This window comes from Eucalyptus grandis, chromosome 5 (genome assembly GCF_016545825.1).
Source record: "Eucalyptus grandis isolate ANBG69807.140 chromosome 5, ASM1654582v1, whole genome shotgun sequence".
NCBI lineage: Eukaryota > Viridiplantae > Streptophyta > Magnoliopsida > Myrtales > Myrtaceae > Eucalyptus > Eucalyptus grandis.
In genome coordinates, this window is record NC_052616.1 from 2,561,568 (window position 1) to 2,582,904 (window position 21,337).

The 21,337-nt window shown below is 39.1% G+C and overlaps 1 long non-coding RNA gene across 1 annotated transcript; it reads left to right on the plus strand.

The window, feature by feature from the left end:
- The first annotated feature begins 16,441 nt into the window (after positions 1 to 16,441).
- Positions 16,442 to 20,933, plus strand: LOC108959815. Its single transcript, XR_005550731.1, has 8 exons — positions 16,442 to 16,775; positions 17,335 to 17,481; positions 17,746 to 17,820; positions 17,995 to 18,232; positions 18,371 to 18,653; positions 19,677 to 19,758; positions 19,999 to 20,311; positions 20,611 to 20,933. It is a non-coding gene; the product is annotated as an uncharacterized LOC108959815 (long non-coding RNA).
- Positions 20,934 to 21,337: the final 404 nt, after the last annotated feature.

Here is a 21,337-nt window from a genome sequence, read left to right on the forward strand (position 1 = left end):
AGAAATCAAATTCAAAATCAATATTACCAATTGATTTCACAAAACAACACGCATGATTTTTTCAACAACATTTTTAACCATAATATGTTTCACAAAGCATTTCTCAAGCCATTTTAGAATCCATTTCATAACCAAGTTCACAAATCAATATATCACCTCTCGCAATGCATTTCTTAAAAAAACTGTCAAACCATTCACAAATATCAAATTGTAATAAACTTCCGATCCAATTTTTATGCAACAAATATGTTTATTCATAACTCATAATATATCACACCGTTATTGCTTTCAAGACTTGAGTTTACAAATTCATAGAAGAGATACTACTACTCACCTAGAAAAGTTGAAACTAACTTGTGGTGGTTACTTGAGCTATCGTACTTATATTCCTAATAATTAATTGAAAAACAATATCAAAATCCGAGTAACAGACTATTCAAATAAACAAATTGACTAACTACGCTTAATCGTCGATAAAACGACTCTGCCCCACTAAAGAAGAAACTTGTTTGAAGCAAATGTTCTTCTTTTTACTTATGCATATTATCCATTACACGTAACTCACACGCAAAATTTTTTAATTTTGTTCCAAACAAACCATACTTTGAAATTGATTTTCATGAATCCCCACAGTTGTAGAATGCCAAAAGCTATCGGTTCTATGTATATCAACAGCTCGTTAACTCCTCAATCGAACTTTACAGTTTGAAATCTACGTAACTCCAAATTTGTATGCTAGCTTCCAAAATTACTCTGATTAGACGAATAGTTGACTTGAATACTTACTTGGCATTGCAATTTGGAGTTGATTCGGCTTGTCATGGTGTCCAGTTCCACTACGCATATATTTGTTTCCTTGCTTTTTCGCTGGTTCAATGTGCATTATCTGATGAAGAAGAAGAGAAATAAAATGGGCTTGGGCTCGAGAGACTCATAACATCACACACATACTCCGATGTCCATGTCAACAATTTGATGATCCATGTAATTGACCGGCAAAGGATGAAAAATTAATCGAATGACTAACGGGAAAAATCTTACAAGGCATAAATATGCTTTTTAAACCGACAAAAAGAAGGTAGAGGACCATTATTGAATTTCATATGAAAGTACAAAGATTACGGATGAGATTATTCTATAATGAAAGATCACAAGACGAGCGAAGTCAAAAATCTATAAACAAGTAGACGTTCGGGACTTTCATCTGTAGGTTGAAGGAAGGCAGATTGCTTGACTTGCAAAAGAAAGGTCTTTACGTTTAGGCTTCTTTTGAATTGTTGCTCGGCCTCCAGTTAAGAATACCTTTTCAGGAAACAGAAGATCACAGAAGAAAGTTGTTATGGCTATAACTATCACCTAGAGGGGTGAATAGGTGATTGAGTGGAAATGAAAGAATTTAAACAAATATTGCAACGAGACAACTTATGATAAAGTGGTCAGATCTTACCAATGTACAATGCTACCACAATAAATAAATAGAGTAAAGGATAAAAAATTTTACGCTCAAGATTATAATGATTCGGCTTTGGCAAGCCTACATCTACTCTCCTACTCTATAGCCTATTGGTTGGAATTCACTAATAAGTGCCGATTAGATGTTACAAGTCCTAAGCTAAAAGCACTCAAGTTTGTGTGAACAACTCCTCACACTCTTAACCTCTAAAGGGTTACACAATATCGCTCTACAAAGACGAATATATGAGATCACAAAAACATTATTCAGACTCTCGGAATTAAAAGTTTCAAGTCTCGTGAATGTGAAACCTCCTCTCACACTTCTCCTAGTCCAAGCTAACCGTTGGACATATCTCCAAGATGACTTATCTAGCCAATTTACCCGTTGGCTTGGATCTACTTGTAAAGATCTAATGACTTCAGGATCACCAAGGTTGATCCTTCCCATAATTTTTGCCGCCCATAGAGCAATTTGAGTTTCCAAAAAGTCAAGTGCTTACAAATGGAAAGAATGTATTGCCTCTAGAAAGAAATTCCAGGAAAGTTGAATCTCCGAAAGATATTAGCAAGACTTTCCTTTTGAAACTCTTTATAAGTATATTAGAAAATCTAGCCAATCGCCACTAGCCGTCGCACGAGGATGTTTTGTCTCTCCTAGCCGTTTAACAGAATGTATAAGGAAGGAACGATAAACTACGACTCTGATTTTAAAATTGTCTAATCCTATCCCATTGAACTTTCCATATGAAAAACTTTTTCAGAAACAAAAGTCTCTAAGTTTTGTCAGTCATCGAAGCCACTTAGAGAATGTTTTCTCAATAAAGTTATTTCACCAAACATGTTTATGACAATGAAACTGATCTACTGAGGTTCATAATCTAAAGGAGAATGCTTTAAGAAGAAGATGGGTAATTTGAAGCTGAAATCGGAAACTGAACTGCTCCTTAAACTATTTATGTCACAATTCACCGGTCTGAAGGACAAGACATCCAACGAATACGTATAAAATCACAGATGGGGTTGACCAAGATGCTCCTCCAGTTGTAGCATCAGAAAAAATCCAAGGTTGCGGTCACGGCACATCTTGAACAGCAGTTCAACAACGGCCCATGAAAAACAAGGCACCGGCAGTTCACAATTCGCGTTAGAATAAAGGAAACTCAGCATGTTCACACTGAGAAAGTAGTAACATACTAAGAAAAACAGAGCACTGGCAATTCGCATTAAATAACGGAAAATTAGCATGTTCTCAACCAGCAATTGTCTCCCTTCTTTCATAATTAAAACTCAAAAGCGGTAGTTGGAGCAAAAGCACAACGGATGTTCTATTTTAATCCCTCGTCCTGATTCAATTATTAGTACCAGATTATTCGTTGACCTTTTCTGTAGGCACATAATTATGTTACTTCCGCAGATACTTGTATATATAGATAGGGGAAGATGATATAGCTATCAACACATAGAGAAGCTTCCCACTTCCTAGTTCAGGGAAAGAAGCATTTCAGTTTCGACAAAGAAAAAGGGGGTGACGCTAGCTTAGAACTCTAGACGATCGGCACTTTGTGAAGGTTGAATCCACCAGGAAGAATGGCCGATCACGTGACCACTCAAGGATCTTTGCAGACGGTCGTACATCAGTCCGCTGATGTCGTTTCTAAGTATCAACACTATGTACATTACATAGGAACCTCGGAGGACACCCCATGTTCCGTGAAAAGCTGTGAGTGTGCCCAGTCACTTTTCTTCTACATATTCAAGTTTAATCAGATAGGCGATCATGGCTTGGGAAGTTACGGAAATCCACTAATAGCTACGACAACACACTGTGTCCAAGGCATTTGGTTTGTGTGAAAAAATTTACGAGCACTAGTAAATTGTTACGCTTATAGACCACAATATATCAGACACAGCCAACATCGTCACAGTTAGTCATCATGGTTTCGTTGATTTCACCAGGACCTCCATAGACACTCCTGTGTTCTGCGAAAAACTGTGAATCTGTTTTAGAGGTTCTCCTTGTTTCTGACTATTACATGTGCTGCATATAAGATCATATAACCAATCACCGGCTTTAGAAAGTCATGGAGGTCTGATGGCACAAAAACGAACCGTGTCTCTGCCGTGTGTTCGTGTGAAATAAAAGCAAGACGAATCATGCAGACGATACTCGACTGTCTGCTTCATGTTTGCATTTTTCCCGTGTAATTTTCGTATGGGGAGTTGCGATGACCAGGCACCAGGAAAGGCAGCTTATAGGGAACATACTACAAGTGCTATCAGCTCAGCTTGAACAAGACGGAAGAAATCGTGGTGATGTTAGTATGCATTAATCTGGACTGCCTTATTATTTCCTGCCCCTACCCTGCCTTTTCGGTCTTTCAACTATAGTTGAGATTTATCCAATTTTGAACGTTTATTTTTAAAAGGTCACAAGTCTACATTCTTTTATGCTCTGTTGTTCTCTTCCTTGAGTTTTTTTATTTTGTTTCCAGTATCTTTTATGTGAACTTTCGATTTCTTTTCGTTTTTCGTTGCCATGCCATGCCGAATATGCCAAGCTTGCCAAAGAATTGGCTGCAATTTTTAGGATATTTCAAGATGCCAAGAGGCTTGAAGCAAAACAGGAAGCATTTTATGTTCCCGTTGTTCCTCAACAAGCAAGTCTTTTTACATCAAGGTGATTATGTAGCCCTTGGCACAATCATATTCATCTCCATTTTTTTTCTTATGTTGGCGTTGGAAATTTTCTTGTATGACAAGTCTAATTTGCAGATCAAAGACCAATGAAGCAGGCATAAATGCAGACCAGAACTCCAATCTGCACGATCTTCTGGAGAAATTAAAAGGGTAAGCTCCTGAACGTTGTAAGACTAGTTACATGCAGCCTGTGCTACCGAATTCGGATAACATTTGTTCTTCATACTAAAAGATGACACATCATATTGCATTAAGGCAATCGAAAAGAAAAGTTCATGATTAGGACAATAAAGAAGGGTCTGAAAAGATTTTGCCCATTTAATATAGCAGTATCACAATTTCCTGCCTAGTCTTTTCTGAGATCCTGACAATGCATTGCGCATCTGATCCACGAAATTCAGCTCATGATGTTTTGACTGCTCTCAATTGAGATGCAGAATGAAGGCTTTGCTCTTGGAAAGTGAGAACTCCCTCGAAGAGATACTTAGAGATGGAGAGGAAGACGAGGATGAAGTTCATCGAATCCAAGGAGAAATTAACTCACTAAAGGCTTTCATCAATGACTATGAATCACTTTCAAAGGAGCAAGCTCGTGGTATCGATGACATTGAGAGTTCCCAGCAGGTTTCAAACGTTCATCAAACATTGAAGCACAAGAACACTATAGTTCGAAGACACAACTTATCATTTCTGGTAATTAAATATCATCATTTTTTTCCTTGTACTTGAAGCTTCCATTTATAGTAATGTCCATAGGGTCTTGTTGCTTTCCTTAATAGCATTTGAAGGAAAGTATAGAAGTGCAGTGAGTTAATGAAATTCTGTTCCCCTGTTCTTCTTTCAGGATTGCTTCCGTCAAATCTTCCGGCCGTGCTTCTTGTTGGAACCATAGTCCTCTCACTTTTTTCTCTCATTTGCAGTGGGAATAAACCAGTTACAATGCCAATGAAATCTTATTACGCGTTTTGAAAGACAGACATCATGGCTTGATTATTTGTTGTGTTTATGTACGGACAAAAAAAAAAAATCAGTGAAATATTTTGGTCATTTCTGTTATTCCGTGGAGCGTCCTGTGGGCATTCTGACTGTTTCTTCTTTGCTACTATTAGTTGTCAGTTTATTAACATAAGTCAGTGAAAATTGGGAAAAATATCATGTCTCTGAATTATAAAAGAGAAGAACCCGGTACTATCTCTTAATCTCAACCATGAATGGGCAAGGAATCTGGACATTCTTATGTGAAAGCAATTAGCTCGTAATTGCATGACAAGATCCAAATAGTGAGTTGTCAATTGCAACTTCAAATCTTGAGCATTTGAATGCTGTGTAGTGGAACTCTAAGTCAAAAACAACAATGGATCTTGAAGAGTTGAATGGTTCCCTTAGTCAGTTTAACCTCATCACGGATGATTTGAGGTTCAGAATCAGGTCTGTGAGATTTCAATTTACAACTCTTGAAGAAGTGTGAGAGCATTACACTTTCTTATGCACAGCACCAATTAATTCTTTCATACAAGGATTGCAGTTAAAGTCATGTTTTCAATTTACTCTCCATTTGTAAATCCTTGGCCTCTGCTGAAGTTTTACCTGTGTTACCTTTCTAATAATATTTGACATATAAAAGGATTTATAAAATAAGCAAACTGGATCTGGTGTAACCTCTTGATGTTGAATTACATGAGGCAGCTACTTGTATTAAACAAAAATCAACTTGCAAATGCCTTAAGAGGCTTTGAATTGCTGCAAATCCTGTGGGGAGACCATCTGTGGGTATAAAGTATGATTGCGAGATTTTTAATTTCACGACATGATTTATTAAACTGTTTAAATGCACCTTTTGTATCTGTTTGGGATTGAAAGGCAATACTAGAGGCCTAAGTTTGGATGGAACCAGTGGCTTCATTGTTATTTTGTTAGGAAAAGATGTGCAGTAAAATCCATCTACTGGTCACAGATTGAACATCAGATTTCTATTACCCGCCACAACCGTCGAATAATCTTTGACTTGAGCATGTGTAAGCTGCACATCATCCCTTACTCATCAAAGTTGCCAGTGTAGTTGGTCACTTTTGTGTACATGTACAGAAGTTAAAAGTTTTGATTTGATGAATACATCAAGTCATTGCTCCGTCAGTTTATCTATCAGAGTAAGAAAAGCATGAAACAGAAACCAAATTAAATTTTCTTCCTGATCAACATCGAACACTCGATGTTGTGCACCGTGCATAAGTTCAACATGATTGAAGATTCATTTCACCTTTGGAAAATGAAAGAAACTAAATCGGCTTTTCTAAATTAACTAAATTAATTTTTCTGTGAGTTGCATCTCTCTTTTATTTTTCCCAGGATGTTTCTCTCAACCGTGTTATATTTATATGCTGCACATGAGACAAATTCTCAACTAAATTTCCAATGCTTGGTTACTTTTTATTTCCTTGATAGATGAATCTTCACAACTCAAGTGCAGTCCAAGAGGAAGATGATGAGAGAAGATCTCGTAACAGAATTTCAAGCTGTTGAGGAGTTTCCAGTGGCTTAGCGACATAAATCAAAGCAAGGAGCAGCGTGTTCTTCTTTTCTTCACCAACAAGATACTCAATTCAGGTAGTAAGCGTAATCGCTCGATTCAAGGGCTCATTTTCTCCAGTAACAGTATGCTCACTCGAGCGTGCTTTCTTTCTTAATGTATTAATGATAATTCAAAGGTTGCCGAGCTAGAGACAAGTTTCAATCTGGATCTGGGAGCAACTCCTCTTCTCGTGCAACTGAAAAGGTCTGACCGTGCACGATATGCACTCTAATATCAAAAACCCACCCAAATAAACGCTTCTATGAGTCCATCATAATCGATCGGGAGTGACTCCTTTGGCATATCTAAATAGAGGAACTGTGTACAAGAAAACCAATGTGAAAATAAGCTAATGACCTTTTGAGCTGCAGAATGGAATTATTGCTCTTGGAGCTGGAGAATACCCCCAAAGAAGGTAGAAAAATGCAGAGGAGCAGCAGAAAATTCAGAAGCAAATCGATCGCATCAAATTACTTGTTAAAAAATTTTGGATGTGTGCGCTACGGAAGCATGGTTTTGGTATTAGTTATAATTTTTAGTTAGTGACGTGTACAAGTGTATGGTATAGTTTGTAGTGGATGAACAGGATATAAACTAGGATAATTGAATGACAAAGAACATGGGATATGGGAAATAGTTTCATTAGTTGGATAAAATAATTTTACAATAGTTGTAGGAGGTGTTGGTGAGGAAGGTACATGATATGGAGTATGTTCTCATGCTCCTCTCATGGTGGAGGTATAAACCTCATCGAAGCATCGTTGGCCCTCGGCCACGCCGAGCCATGGCAAGGCTCGTTGGCCCAAGCCTTGTCATGGCTAGGCGAAGCCGAGCTCGCCTAGCTACCGACGAGGATCAACCTCGCCGAGCCACCTCCAGGTTGGCGTTGCCTAGCAATGGCCTCGGCAAGGCCAAGCCTCGCACAGCCACAGCGAGGCTCGGCCTTGCCAAGCCAGGGCGAGGCTGACCTCGCGCCTCTTGGGCGAGATCGAGCCTCACCCAGATCTGGCTAGTGTCACAGACCACCACCGTGGCCACGACTAGCTAAAGGGGAAGAAGAAGAGAAAAATAAGAAAAGTATTAAAAAATTAAAAGAAATGAAAAAATTTAAGAATTTTACCAAACGCATTTCTATCTCGGGAATAGAAATTTTGAACAATTATCAAGCATACTCTTTTACTTAGAAATTGTTACCAAAAACATAATCAAGAAAAATCATTTCTAATCAAAAATTGTTTCCAGGAACAGAATCGTTACCAAACGCGTCTTTATAGTCATCTTCATATTTTTTCTTATATTAGTGTTGGAAATTTTCTTGTATGACAAGTCTAATTTGCAGATCAAAGACCAATGAAGCAGGCATAAATGCAGACCAGAACTCCAATTTGCACGATCTTCTGGAGAAATTAAAAGGGTAAGCTCCCGAACATTGTAAGACTAGTTACGTGCAGCCTGTGCCCCCGAATTTGGATAACATTTGTTCTTCATACTAAAAGATGACACATCATATTGCATTAAGGCAATCGAAAAGAAAAGTTCATGATTAGGACAATAAAGAAGGGTCTGAAAAGATTTTGCCCATTTAATATAGCAGTATCACAATTTCCTGCCTAGTCTTTTTCTGAGATCCTGACAATGCATTGCGCATCTGATCCACGAAATTCAGCTCATGATGTTTTGACTGCTCTCAATTGAGATGCAGAATGAAGGCTTTGCTCTTGGAAAGTGAGAACTCCCTCGAAGAGATACTTAGAGATGGAGAGGAAGACGAGGATGAAGTTCATCGAATCCAAGGAGAAATTAACTCACTAAAGGCTTTCATCAATGACTATGAATCACTTTCAAAGGAGCAAGCTCATGGTACTGACGACATTGAGAGTTCCCAGCAGGTATCAAACGTTCATCAAACATTGAAGCGCAAGAACACTATAGTTCGAAGATACAACTTATCATTTCTGGTAATTAAATATCATCATTTTTTTTCTTGTACTTGAAGCTTCCATTTATAGTAATTTCCATAGGGTCTTGTTGTTTTCCTTAATACCATTTGAAGGAAAGTACAGAAGTGCAGTGAGTTAATGAAATTCTGTTCCCATGTTCTTCTTTCAGGATTGCTTCTGTCAAATCTTCGGCCCATGCTTTTTGTCGGAACCATAGTCCTCTCATTTTTTCTCTCATTTGCAGTGGGAATAAACCAGTTACAATGCCAATGAAATCTTATTACGCGTTTTGAAAGACAGACATCATGGCTTGATTATTTGTTGTGTTTATGTACGGACATGTGAAAAAAATCAGTGAAATATTTTGGTCATTTCTGTTATTCCGTGGAGCGTCCTGTGGGCATTCTGACTGTTTCTTCTTTGCTACTATTAGTTGTCAGTTTATTAACATAAGTCAGTGAAAATTGGGAAAAATATCATGTCTCTGAATTATAAAAGAGAAGAACCCGGTACTATCTCTTAATTTCAACCATGAATGGGCAAGGAATCTGGACATTCTTATGTGAAAGCAATTAGCTCGTAATTGCACGACAAGATCCAAATAGTGAGTTATCAATTGTGTTAAATTATGTCTCGAATTTGAGCCCGTTAGACAAATACACACGTTAGACAAATACACGCATAAGTCTGGCCAAATATAAACAAAGTTCAGGGGAGACTTTGTGATGTCTTCGAATTTTTTGTTCCGGCATTAATCCTATCTCCATGCGCGCAGGAGGAAGAAGCCAAAGAAAGCCGCATGAGTGCTTTAAATTCTTTGACTTCCAAGCGGCAAGCGAAGTCAGAGAGGAAAGATTTTCGGCCAGCAAAGTCTTGAAGAGAGATCGTCTTCTGCCGAAAAGGAAGGCATCCACAATGTTCTGCATTAAATAAAGGACCCACAACCTGCTGCAAATGCATGAAGAAGAGCATGAAGAAGGAGGAAATATTGGGTACGTCTTATGCTCCAACCTGGCAAACAAGAAGGCGGTGGGAGCGCAACACGTGTCTTCGTGGGACCCATAAGGTCAGGCACCATCTTCCTCTCCTCATCTCGACTCAGCGCTTCTTTCTCTCTCTTCTCTCCCAAATGACTCGGCTGCTGGCTCGGCTCGGCTGGCAGAAGAAAGGACAGGTAATAAATGCGCAACGCTCCCGCTTAAATTTTCTCTCTCCTCGCTTGAATTTTTTAGGTTTTGTCTCTCTTTCGTGGAAGAGCTGACGGAACGAGCTGCACTTACTTCCTCCGTTTCCTTCTTAGCGCATCTCACCCCTCCGCCTCCGCCTCTCCAAAAAAGCCTCGCCGGTCATCTACCTCTGTCACGTCACCTCCTCCAAGAGCCCCGCCGGTCGCAGCTGGTTTCTCAAACCTTCGCCTCCGACTGTTTCCAACGCGGAGATCGAGGTTTGTGCTCGCGTTGGTCTCTCGGCAACTCCTGGGCCTCCGTCCGATTGCCTCCCTCCGACAAACTCGTCACTAACTCCGACTCCGAGCCATCGCCACCGCCGATGGCGTCCTCCATCTCTGGTATCTGCTCGTCCTCCCCCTCCCTCAGGCCAAAGACGCCGCCAGCCTCCGCCGCGAAGCCGTTGGCCTCCGGCAGGAGGGAGGCGGCCTCGGTCTCGTTCCCGAGCGGCGCCAGGCTCCCCGCCGTCGACCGGGTGTTGTCCCTGTCGCTGGCCCAATCGGTCGCGAGAGGGATCTCGATGGACCTAGGCAAGGCCGACGGCGCGGCGAAGAAGGAGAGGCATGGGCTAGAGGGCCGGGAGGATTCCCGCCGCCGTGGACGAGGTACGTGGACTGGCTACACCAGCACCGGAGCTAGGGCTTTTCCTTGGACGTGAGCCGAATCAGGTCCACGGACGAGTTCATGGAGGAGATAGAGCCTCGGTTCCAAGCCGCGTTCAAGGCGATGGAGGAGTTGGGGAAGGGCGCGATCGCGAACCTGGCCCAGACGAGGCCGCATGGTCGGGCACTACTGGTTGAGGAAGTCGGAACTCGCGCCGGCCGGGTTCCTGAGGAGCAGATTGAGAGCACGCTTGACGTGGTCTGCAATTTCCCCATGTTCTTCTTTAATTGCTGTTTCCTGAGTTTAATGAGCTCGTGGTAATGATAATAATGATATCTATTGCTCCTATTCTAGAGGATTCTTAGAAGAGAAGCTTGACGATCGGTTTATTTGTTGACATTTGCTGAATGCCAAGTGTCAATTCTGTTGAAAGATGATAAAATTTTCATATGTTTTTGGAGCTATTATTCATTGGAGCAAGTTCAATAAGACAGGAAGCTCATGACTTTTAACTTACAATGTTGGACACTCCTGCCATATAGGTTTGTCTTTCAGTCGACTTAGATGGATGTTGGAGCTCCCGAACGACATAGAGATAGTCAGATAGATCGGTATCCTTTGCTAATGGAACAAGGGGAGAGTAGTAGTGGTCATCAGCACATAATTGATGTAGAGAGAAATGGGGACGCTCATTGACAGCATCTCATGGTGATCAGCAATGCGGGGGTAGACTCGACGAGAGGATGAGGATGGACTTTCGCCTATCATGCCAGCCCCCCGCGGATCAAACAACTGTAAATTCATCAAACAGATTGAACTCCGTGAATTCCTCTAGCACGAGAAGAAGGAGTGATGATTACCACCAGCATCGAACAAGTCCATTGAATTCTGGACTATGGATTTCAGTGGAGTTAGTTGTCACCGTGGGTCAAATTATAGCATCCATAGTAGGTTGAATTTACAAGGTATCTTCTTGTCAGATTCAATTTTCGTAATTACTCAAGTAAAATATGTCTGGTGCAAATTACAATTGTGTACAGTCAATTTTATTTAGACTTGAGTCCCTAGATATCCATCTATGAAATGGTAAATAGTTAGGCTACGATTAAAAAAAAAAAGTGTCTCGTAAAATACTAATATTGGAATTGGTGATTACATTCCTTTCGCCAAAGATGTGCTTTATCGTTTCTAGAGAGAGCATGATATGTACCAATGAGCAGCTTCTTCCTGATAAATTAGTGTATGTAATATTCATGCGCACATTCTTTCGTTTGAAGTAAATATGAGGAAACACACATTCTATCATGATATACAATTTTCTATCTAATTCACAGTATGCCATTGTCCAGAAAACTTCATACCTAAAATGACTTTTCTTAACATCACTATGCATGTACAATAAGTATTCAGTTTTCCAACAAGCTATACTTCTCCTGTGGGGCAGCCAAGTTTGTGTTGCTTCCATAGTTTATACTATGCTTCAAATATTTAAGTTGTTGGTATTGTGAAATGGCTGTTGATGAGGGCTGTTCAAGGTGGGTAAAGACCACTTGGAAATATCTGGCAAAATTCAATTCAACATCCAAAATGACATGTGTTTAACTATTATTCTGGAACATCCCATACGGTCTTAGATATGCACATCATTCATGGGTCAGCTGGTTGTGTAACTTCAATATCCTCAATGTTAAGCCAAATTTTATTGCAGAGAACAAGTATTGCTGGCCGAAAATGAGATTGCCTTCAATGAAGCTATCATTGAGGAAAGGGATCAAGGAATCCAGGAAATCCAGCAGCAAATTGGTGAGGTGAATGAAATGTTCAAAGATCTTGCAGTGCTTGTTCATGATCAAGGGACAATGATTGGTAAGTTATTGTATCCAGATCTAGTCAGTTTTGTTTTACTAGTTTTTGAGGCTTGTTCTGTAATTTGCACTAATATGCTGTGCAGATGATATTGGTTCTCATATTGAAAGTGCACATGCATCCACTGCTCAAGGAAAGTCCCATTTGGTGAAAGCTGCAAAGACTCAAAGATCAAATTCATCTATGGTATATTCTGGAAAAAATACTTCTTCAAAAGTTATTTGCAACTATTTCCTGTTCAGAAAATCGCATATCTCGTGCCATAAGCAACGTCAGTTTTGTTTGTGCAATTTTTTTTAACTTTCATGTACAGCATAGTAGTCTGAATGTCGTAGCCTCGTTTTTCACTTGCTTCCATGGCTGGGCTTGTTCTTAAGTGTCATGGCAAAGGCTACCATTACTCTTGATGAGGAATCAATGCAGTTATACCTCTCTGTTCTCCTTTTTTGGCTGGTTATTTAGTGCATCCCATATTTGCATTGGACTTGAAGTAAAAGAAAAAACAGAAAAAATCACACCAACACAAGTTCAGCGGCATTACAATGCTATGTGCATTAATATTGAGATCATTTTTCTTGTTTTCTGCAGAGTTGTTTGCTTATGGTGATGGTTGGGGTAGCCCTTCTTATTGTGGTCATAGTAGTTGCAGCTTAAGCAGAAGAATAAGCAAGCGTTAGTGGAGACTGCTCATCGGAGTGAATGATACAATGGGGTTATCTTGATTGACCACCCTTCTTTGTTCTTTCACTATAAAACATGGTCGACAGGAGTCTGCTATATGTAAAACTGGGAGTAAACAATTTATAATTTTTTCTCTACTAAGGAAGAAAAACAGTGGGGAGGAAAGAAGAGAGAGGAGGTGGGAGGGTTGCTTGCTGCGTTGGCTGGTGAAGTTCCTGTATACGTACCATCTGGGATTATGATTTGGCCTATCAAGGTTTGTGTCACTGCTGTCCTGTAAAGGTGCTCTCATTGTTATCAATAATAGCCTCTGCAATTCTTTGAATTGTCTTACCAAAGAAAGAGTCTGGAATCGCGGTTGATCTTGCATAACATTGCTATATCGTCATTGTTATATATAGGGGTGTGCATGGTCTGGGCTGGCGGTTCTTGACCTAGAACCAAGAACCATTTGCTAAGGACCGGTTCGGAAAAATTGAAACCGGGATCCATTCGTTTATTGCATGGATCCACTTGGGAATTGGACTGGCGGTCCGGTTTGGTTCCCGAGTAGATCCACGGAACCGGTCTCACAATAATAATAATTACTTTCTAAATTCCACCATGATAACTTTTCATATCGAGCAATATACTAGAAATCAAAAGCTACAACAACTAGAAATCAAAACATAAGCAAAAACAGCAACTAATTTGAGAAACTACATTAATCAAGTTTTACTAAAACATTCAAGAAGCAGCCAAGAGTTCTAGCTTATCGGTCATTTTTCTTCATAAAAGCTACAGCAACATAAGGATAAAAAAGAATCTTAAACTTCGCAAAAGAATCCTAAACTATTGCGAAGGTCTCAGAATTCAGAATCAATGATCAGCTACTTGTGCTTTTGTCTCTATTCTATTGAATAAAGGACTCGACTGTCAAAAACATTTCCAGTAGTTTACCATCTCACTGCATCTTCTTCACTTCTCCATGATTTTTGCTTCTTCAAGTGCCTCATAAAACATGGAGACAGTGCCCTCTCTCCCATTGATGGAACCTTCTCAAAATTCAATTCTCCTGGCAAACCACTCACCCACTGCACATCTTATGATAAGTACATACTTCACATCCAAATTTCTTACATACCTCAAAACCACTCACCCACTGCACATCTTATGTTAATTAGTAATTTCAATTTTTTTTAATATTAAAAATTAATCGGTCCAGTCTGAATGGGCGAGTGGACGGATCTGCTCACAGGCGGGGAACCGGACCGGTATCCACCGATTTCCATAATTGGGCGGGAACCGGAATGGTTCCCTAAAAAACCACCGGTTCCGAGTGGTTCCGATCTAGTTCCGAGCGGTCCGGGTGGATCCTGGTTCTTTTGCACACCCCTAGTTATATCCATTGCGTTTTGTCATGGTTCTAGGATGCATTTGGCGACACCTTGAATTGTTGGCTGAAAAGCTACTTGAGGTTGCGTTTGATAATATCCTTGTCTCTCTCTTTTTCCCAGGAAGAGAAATAGAATATAAATCCGTTTGTGTAGATTTGTGTTCCCAAAAATAGATTTGGAATAGAAATTTAAAAAAAAAAAATACTTTTTTATTTTCAAGAACAACTCAAGAATCAAGTCTAATTTTTTCTCTTTTTTTTTATCTATTTCTTTTCTTTCTTTTTCTCATCCTCCTTTTCTTCTCCCAACTAGTCGTTGGCTCTTGTTTGGTCCGTTGGTAGCCAACTAGAGGAAGAAGAAGAAAAGGAAAAAAAAAAAAAAAGGAAAAAAAGAGAAAATGTAAAAAAAATTATTAAAAAATTAAAAGAAATTTTAAGTTACGAAACATTTAAAGGTGAGATCTATCGATTGATTTGATATTAGATAAGCGGTTGTACTATGATCATTCAAGAGGCATGACCCATTCAAATAAAAATAGAACGAGCATCTCCAACTAAAGGGAATGAAATGTCGACCACAAGGTCAGATGATCTTTTAATATGAAGTCGAGTGGCTCATCAAGTCATGAAACTTAGTCATTTTGATCAACATGGCTGCAAGTGGACTGGGTCTATGTGTTTGAACTGACTAGGACCGAAGTCGTGACTACTTCAACCAAAAAAAGGGGTACTCTCTATTCAAATCGAAAGAAGAACCTCCCCTCACTTACAAAGAAGTAATTGGAGTTGGGCTATGAACTATGAGAGTTTGCTACAAAACACGCTTTTACTCCATGAATATAAATTTTATGCAGTAACCAACTATGGTTTTTTACTCAGAAATTTATCCAAGTGATATAAATTTTTAAAAAAAAATCTGAATAGAAATTGTTTTAAGAAACAAGAACATTACCATATGCGGCTGAGTTGTTGAATGGCTAAACACCCCATCGAAGGTTAAGCAAACACCAATGGAGAGTGTTTAATAAAAGGAATAATGTCACCAACAGTTCCTCTATTTTTGTTCGAATATCAAAATCTTTTATCCTTTTATTTTTTTATTTTTTTTTATTTTAAAGGTTCGAAAGCAACCCTTTACTTTTCAAAAAAACGTCACCGGCGGTCTTTCTGTAGGTTCAGTGATGGGTTTTCCTGATTTTTTTTTTCCAAGATCACAATATAAAAAATAAAAGTTACTTGGCCAAAAGTTCGTGAGAATGATTTCAATTACTGATTTTTTCATCAACAAAAGGAGCATGCAGACATAGACCTCTAAATATAAATATAAAAATAAAATGTGGATTATTTGAAGTTGAAGCGATTATGAAAGTGTAATTGAATCCTCAATTTTTAAAAAGTGCAATTAAGTTTTAAAACTTATCAGGAAAGTGTAATTGAATTCTAAATTTTTTAAAAGAGTAATCAAATCCTAAAACTTATCGTAAAAATATAATGGGATCCTAAAATTTTCAAACAATTTGACAATTTTTAGGGCTTGTTACACTTTTTGAAAGTTTTAAAATTGAATTATACTTTTTGAATTTTTTACGACTTAATTATACTTTCATTATAAGTTTTAGAACTTTTAATGCACATATGCCAAAGTGAAAAGGGTAAGAATTACTCCTTGAAGTTTCAAGTAATGTTTGAAAGACAACTCATAAAATAAAATTCCAAAATTGCAGTCACGGCGTGTCTTGAACAGCAGCTCAACAACAATCTATAAATAAAAAAAAAACAAGGCGCCGGCCCTTCCCGTTTTCTCGTTCAAATAAAGCAAACTCAACATGTTCTCATCGACTGAGAAAATAATCACGACCTAGGAAACAAAGCGCCGGCAGTTCGCACCAAGTAATGGAAATTAGCATGTTCTCAACGAGCAATTATCTCCCCTTCTGTAATGATCAAATCCAAAGGTGGTAGTTGGAGCGAAAGCACAAACACATGTTCTAACAAATTCCTCTTCCCAATTCAATTATTAGTACCAGATTATTTTTTGACCTTTTCTGTAGGTACATACTTATGTTACGTCTGCAGATTTTTGATAAATAGCATGAACAAATAGAGAAGCTATCAACACAGAAGCTTCCCACGTCCTCGTTCAGGGGAAGAAGCATTTCAGATCTTGACAAAGAAAAAGGGGGCGACGCAAGTTTAGAACTCTAGCCGATCTGCAGTTTGTCGAGGTTGAATCCCCCAGGACGAATGGCCGATCACGTGACAACTCATGGATCTTTGCACACGGCTGTATATCATTCAGCCGATTTCGTTTCCAAGTATCAACACTATGTGCATAACATAGCCCCCAAGTTCCGTGAAAAACTGTGAGTCTGCTCAGTCACTTTTCTTCGACATATTTGAGTTTTAATCATATAACCAATCATGGCTAGGAAATTAAGGAAATCCACCAATAGCTTCGACAACATACCATGTCTGAGGCATTTGGTTTGTGTAAAATAAGGCAGACCGGATGTGCAATTTTCAGTTCTTCAGTACATTCAGGAGGGAAAAGAAGCTTTATTAGCTGAAGGAGCTGACTCTGTTACTCTTTCGTGAACTTCTTGATCACTCTCTCCTGAGCATATTTCATTTGATTGTCAGGCACAAGGCAAAGCAACATTTCAGGGATCTGCTTAAAGATATATCAGCTGAAATAAAACATGAAATCCACGATCATATCAAAGTTACTATGACTTAATCCGCATCACTTTAATGTTGTCCTTACTCTCCTCCTTTTCTCTCTTCCTTTCAATTAGAATTCGCATTTTTCTCTCGTGTCAAACATGAGTTTCTCGTTCAGTGAGATGCCCTTATGCCATTTATTTTCCTACCTTGATTCGTCTCTTTTATATTAGCTCAACCTTTTCACCGTTGTCCTGCCAGGCTAGGAGTAATGCTGTAGATGCCAATGTCATCGACGAGTCTGGTGCAGTTGTAAAGGAATATCAAAGAGACTGAAAGGCTTGAAGCTGAAGAGGAAGCATCGCATGTTCCTGTTGCTCCCCAGCAAGCAAATCTTTAGACTTCAAGGTGACCACATAGCTCTTGGCAGATATTTGCCCTTGTCTTGTCCTCTGTTTGTTGTTTCCCTTCGCTAACATCTATCTCTTTCCATGCACTTGAACGAAAAGGGTAAAGCTATAGTTTGCATTTACTTCCTAGAAAGTCTCTGAAAGCCAAAGCACTGCGATTCATGTAACCCGATACCATAACATTTATACATTTCTGAAGATTAGTGCATTTTTGCACTAATTTCTCAAATTGGTGATCTTGTGTTTTGAGTTGGTTTGACAGAGATAAGGATGATGAGGCAGGCAGAAAAGCAGACCAGGATGCTGATTTGCGTAAATCTCTTGATGAACTGAAAAGGTTAGCTTCCTGAACATTTTAAGACAAATTTGACGTCGTTGTAAGCTGCGAAATTTGGCAACCCCTAATTCACTTCTTTCCTATGTTTCAGCATTTACCCTTAATGGTTTTTCAAAATTTTCTATTGCAATGGATCACCTCCGGAAGTTATCACTTGTCTCTCTTGAGATGCAGCATGGAGGCGTTGCTCCTGGGAAATGAGAATGCCCTCAAAGAGATCCTCAGAGACGGAGGGGAAAATGAGGAGGAAGTCCGTCGAGTCCAAGAAGAAATCAATTTTGTGAAAGCTCTAATCAATGACCTTAAATCACTCGAAGAAGAACAAGTCGATGCTGCCAACAATCCGAGAGCCCTGCAGATGCCGACCACTCAACCTGAAGCTTGTGACATAAAATCAAAGTCGACATTTCTGGTAATCTCTAACTGACAATTATAGGCTCTGAAGCTTCTGTGGTTTTCCGAACATTCCTTTTTGTTTCTCTTATTATTTGAAGGGAAGTGTTGGGGTTTCAGGGACTAATGAACTTCACTCCTGTCCTTTTCTTTTCAGGATTGCTTTCTTCAACCCTTCGTATTGTGCTTTCTGTGGAAATGATGGTTTCTATGTCTCTTACTTCTGTGTTTTTTTCCTGGATTGCTGTTAATAGTACAAGATCAGTCAAAGCTTATGTGTGTGGTTGAATGGCAAGCCTTCTTGCTTGCTTCTTGTTTTGTTCATGTACCGAAAATTAATCGAATTGTTTATTTGTGAATACTCTGAGCTTGGGTGTAATTTTGATGTAGGAAACCCTTGAGCAGGTATGTAGTATGTACTAACACTCGGATTGATCCACGTAAGTCATTGGTGTCAAGTTCATCGTTTATTTCCTCGATGATTTCATGTTGATTTAATTGTAAGATCCTGTCGGTTTCCACATCAATCTTGCAACAAGTTCTCCTGCGGTAGAAAGCTGAATCCTCCTACAAAGACGGTCAAGCTCATAATCATAGATGGTTCAATGTTACAAATGAGAACACGTCTGGTTTAGAGAAATGGTCCTTGAGCAGAGTTAGATAATCCAAGTTGCAGATTTTACATCATGGGGTTGTTTTAACAGCAATGACAGAACTACTACGAAGGAGAAAATAAGGACAATTCACATTAATAGTGAAGGAAACTGAGCGTGTTTTCAACAAGAGACCGTTTTCCTTGAGAATAACAAAATTAAGAAGTAGCAGTTGGGTCGAAAAACGCAGTGCGGGTTCTGGTAATCTATATACTTTTTGACCTTTAGCTATAGTCAGCTGATATAATGAACTTCCGCAGAATATTTATCAACAGTATTAAGATGAACCTGATGTGCCGGTGCATTGCATTTCCACCCCCATTCAATTTATCTAGACAAGCTTTTCACCACTCCATGGAAGACCCCTTATGGTTAAGGTCTGCCCCATGAAGAAGTTGCAAGGACCGTGACATGTACTCAACCTGGACGAAGGGCAGATGACACGAGCACTAGATATTATTGCACTGTTGGACTGTAGTATCTCAGACAGCCAACATCGTGACCACTTATCGAGGTTTTGTCAATCTCATCAGGACCTCCAAGGACAACCCTTTGCTCCGCGAAATTCTGTGGGTTCGTCTAATAGGTTTTCCTAGTTTCTGACTATTACATGTCCTGCATGTGAGATCATATAGCCAATCACTGGCTTTAGAAAGTCATGGAGGTCCAATAGCATGAAAATGAACCATATCTCTGGCATGTGTTTCGTGCAAAATAAAAGCAAAGCAAATCATGTTGACGATACTCGACTGTTGCTTCATGCTTGCATTTTTCCTGTCTAATTTATCTATGGGGAATTGCAACGACCAGGGACATGGCAGGGCAACGTATAAGGAATATCCTACAAGCGCTATCAGCTCTGCTTGAACAAGATGGCAAAGATCGTGATGATGTTAGTATGCATTTAATCTGGACTGCCTTATTTTTTCCTTCTTCTACCCTACCTTTTATCTCTTTCAACTAGAGCTTAGATTTTACCAATTTTGAACGTTCATTTTCTTGTTTGGAAAGAGAAACTCACAAGTCTACATTCTTTTATGCTGTGTTGCTTTCTACCTTGAATTCTTTATTTTGTTTCCAATATCTTTGTTGGGAACTTCTGATTTTTTTTTTCTCCTCATTGCCATGCCAGGCTGGGAAGACTGTCGAATATGCCAAACTTGCCAAAGATTTGGCTGCAATTTTTAGGGAATTTCAAGATGCTAAGAGGCTTGAAGTTGAACAGTAAGCATTTTATGTTCCTGTTGCTCCCCAACAAGCAAGTCTTTTAACTTCGAGGTGATTATGTAGCCCTCAGCACAATCAGTCATCTTCATATTTTTCCTTATATTGGTATCAGAAATCTTCTTGTATGACAAGTCTATTTGGTAGGTCAAAGACCATTGAAGTAGGTATAAATGCAGACCAGAACTCCGATCCACACATCTTCTTCAGAAATTAAAAGGGTAAGCTCCTCGAACATTTTAAGACTAGTTCAGTGTTGCAGTGTGTGCCAGAATTCAGAGAACATTGTTCTCCGTACTTATAAAAGATGAGGCATCAAATTGCATGAAGGCAATCAAAGAAGAAGTATATGATTAGAACAATGAAGAAAGGTCTAAAAAGTTTTTGCCCATCTAATTTTGAGGAATCACAGTTTCCTGCCTAGTCATTTTCTGTGATCCTGACCATGTGCTGTGCATCTGATTCTTTTATCCAAGGAGTTCAGCTCATGATGTTTTGACTGCTATGGATTGAGGTGCAGAATGGAGGCTTTGCCCTTGGAAAGCGAGAACTCCCTCAGAGAGATACTTAGAGATGGAGAGGAAAATGAGGAAGAAGTTCGTCGAATCCAAGAAGAAATTAACTCTTTATTGACGTCATAAATTACTTATAAGTATTGAGAGTGCCCTGCAGTTTTCAACCGTTCATGGAACGTAGGACCACAAGAATCTCAACATTATTTTCTTGTACTTGAAGCTTCCACCTATAGTAATATCCAAAAGGTCTTGTTGTTTTCCTTAATAGCATTTAAGGAAAGTATAGAAGTTCAGTGAGTAAATGAAATTCTGTTCCCATGTTCTTTCAGGATTGCTTCCATCAAATCTGCAGCCCCTGCTTCTTGTCGGAATCCTCTCATTTTTTTTAAATCTAATTTGTAGTGGGAATGGACTAGTTCCAATGCCAGTGAAATCTTATTATGTGGCTTGAAAGACGAGCATCATGGCTTGTCATTATGTTTATGTGCAAACGCATAAAAATCAAATAAGTGAAATTTGTATCTCATTTCTGTTATTCCCTGGAATGTCATATGAGCACTCTGACTGTTTCTTCTTTCCTACTATTATATGTCAGTCCTTTAATAGAAGTCAGGGAAAATTGAGGAAAAAATAATCATGCCTCTTGACATATAAAAGAAGAGAAGAATCTGATGGAGTATTATAATCTCAGCCGTGAAAAGGCAATGAATTTGGATATTATTATGTGAAAGT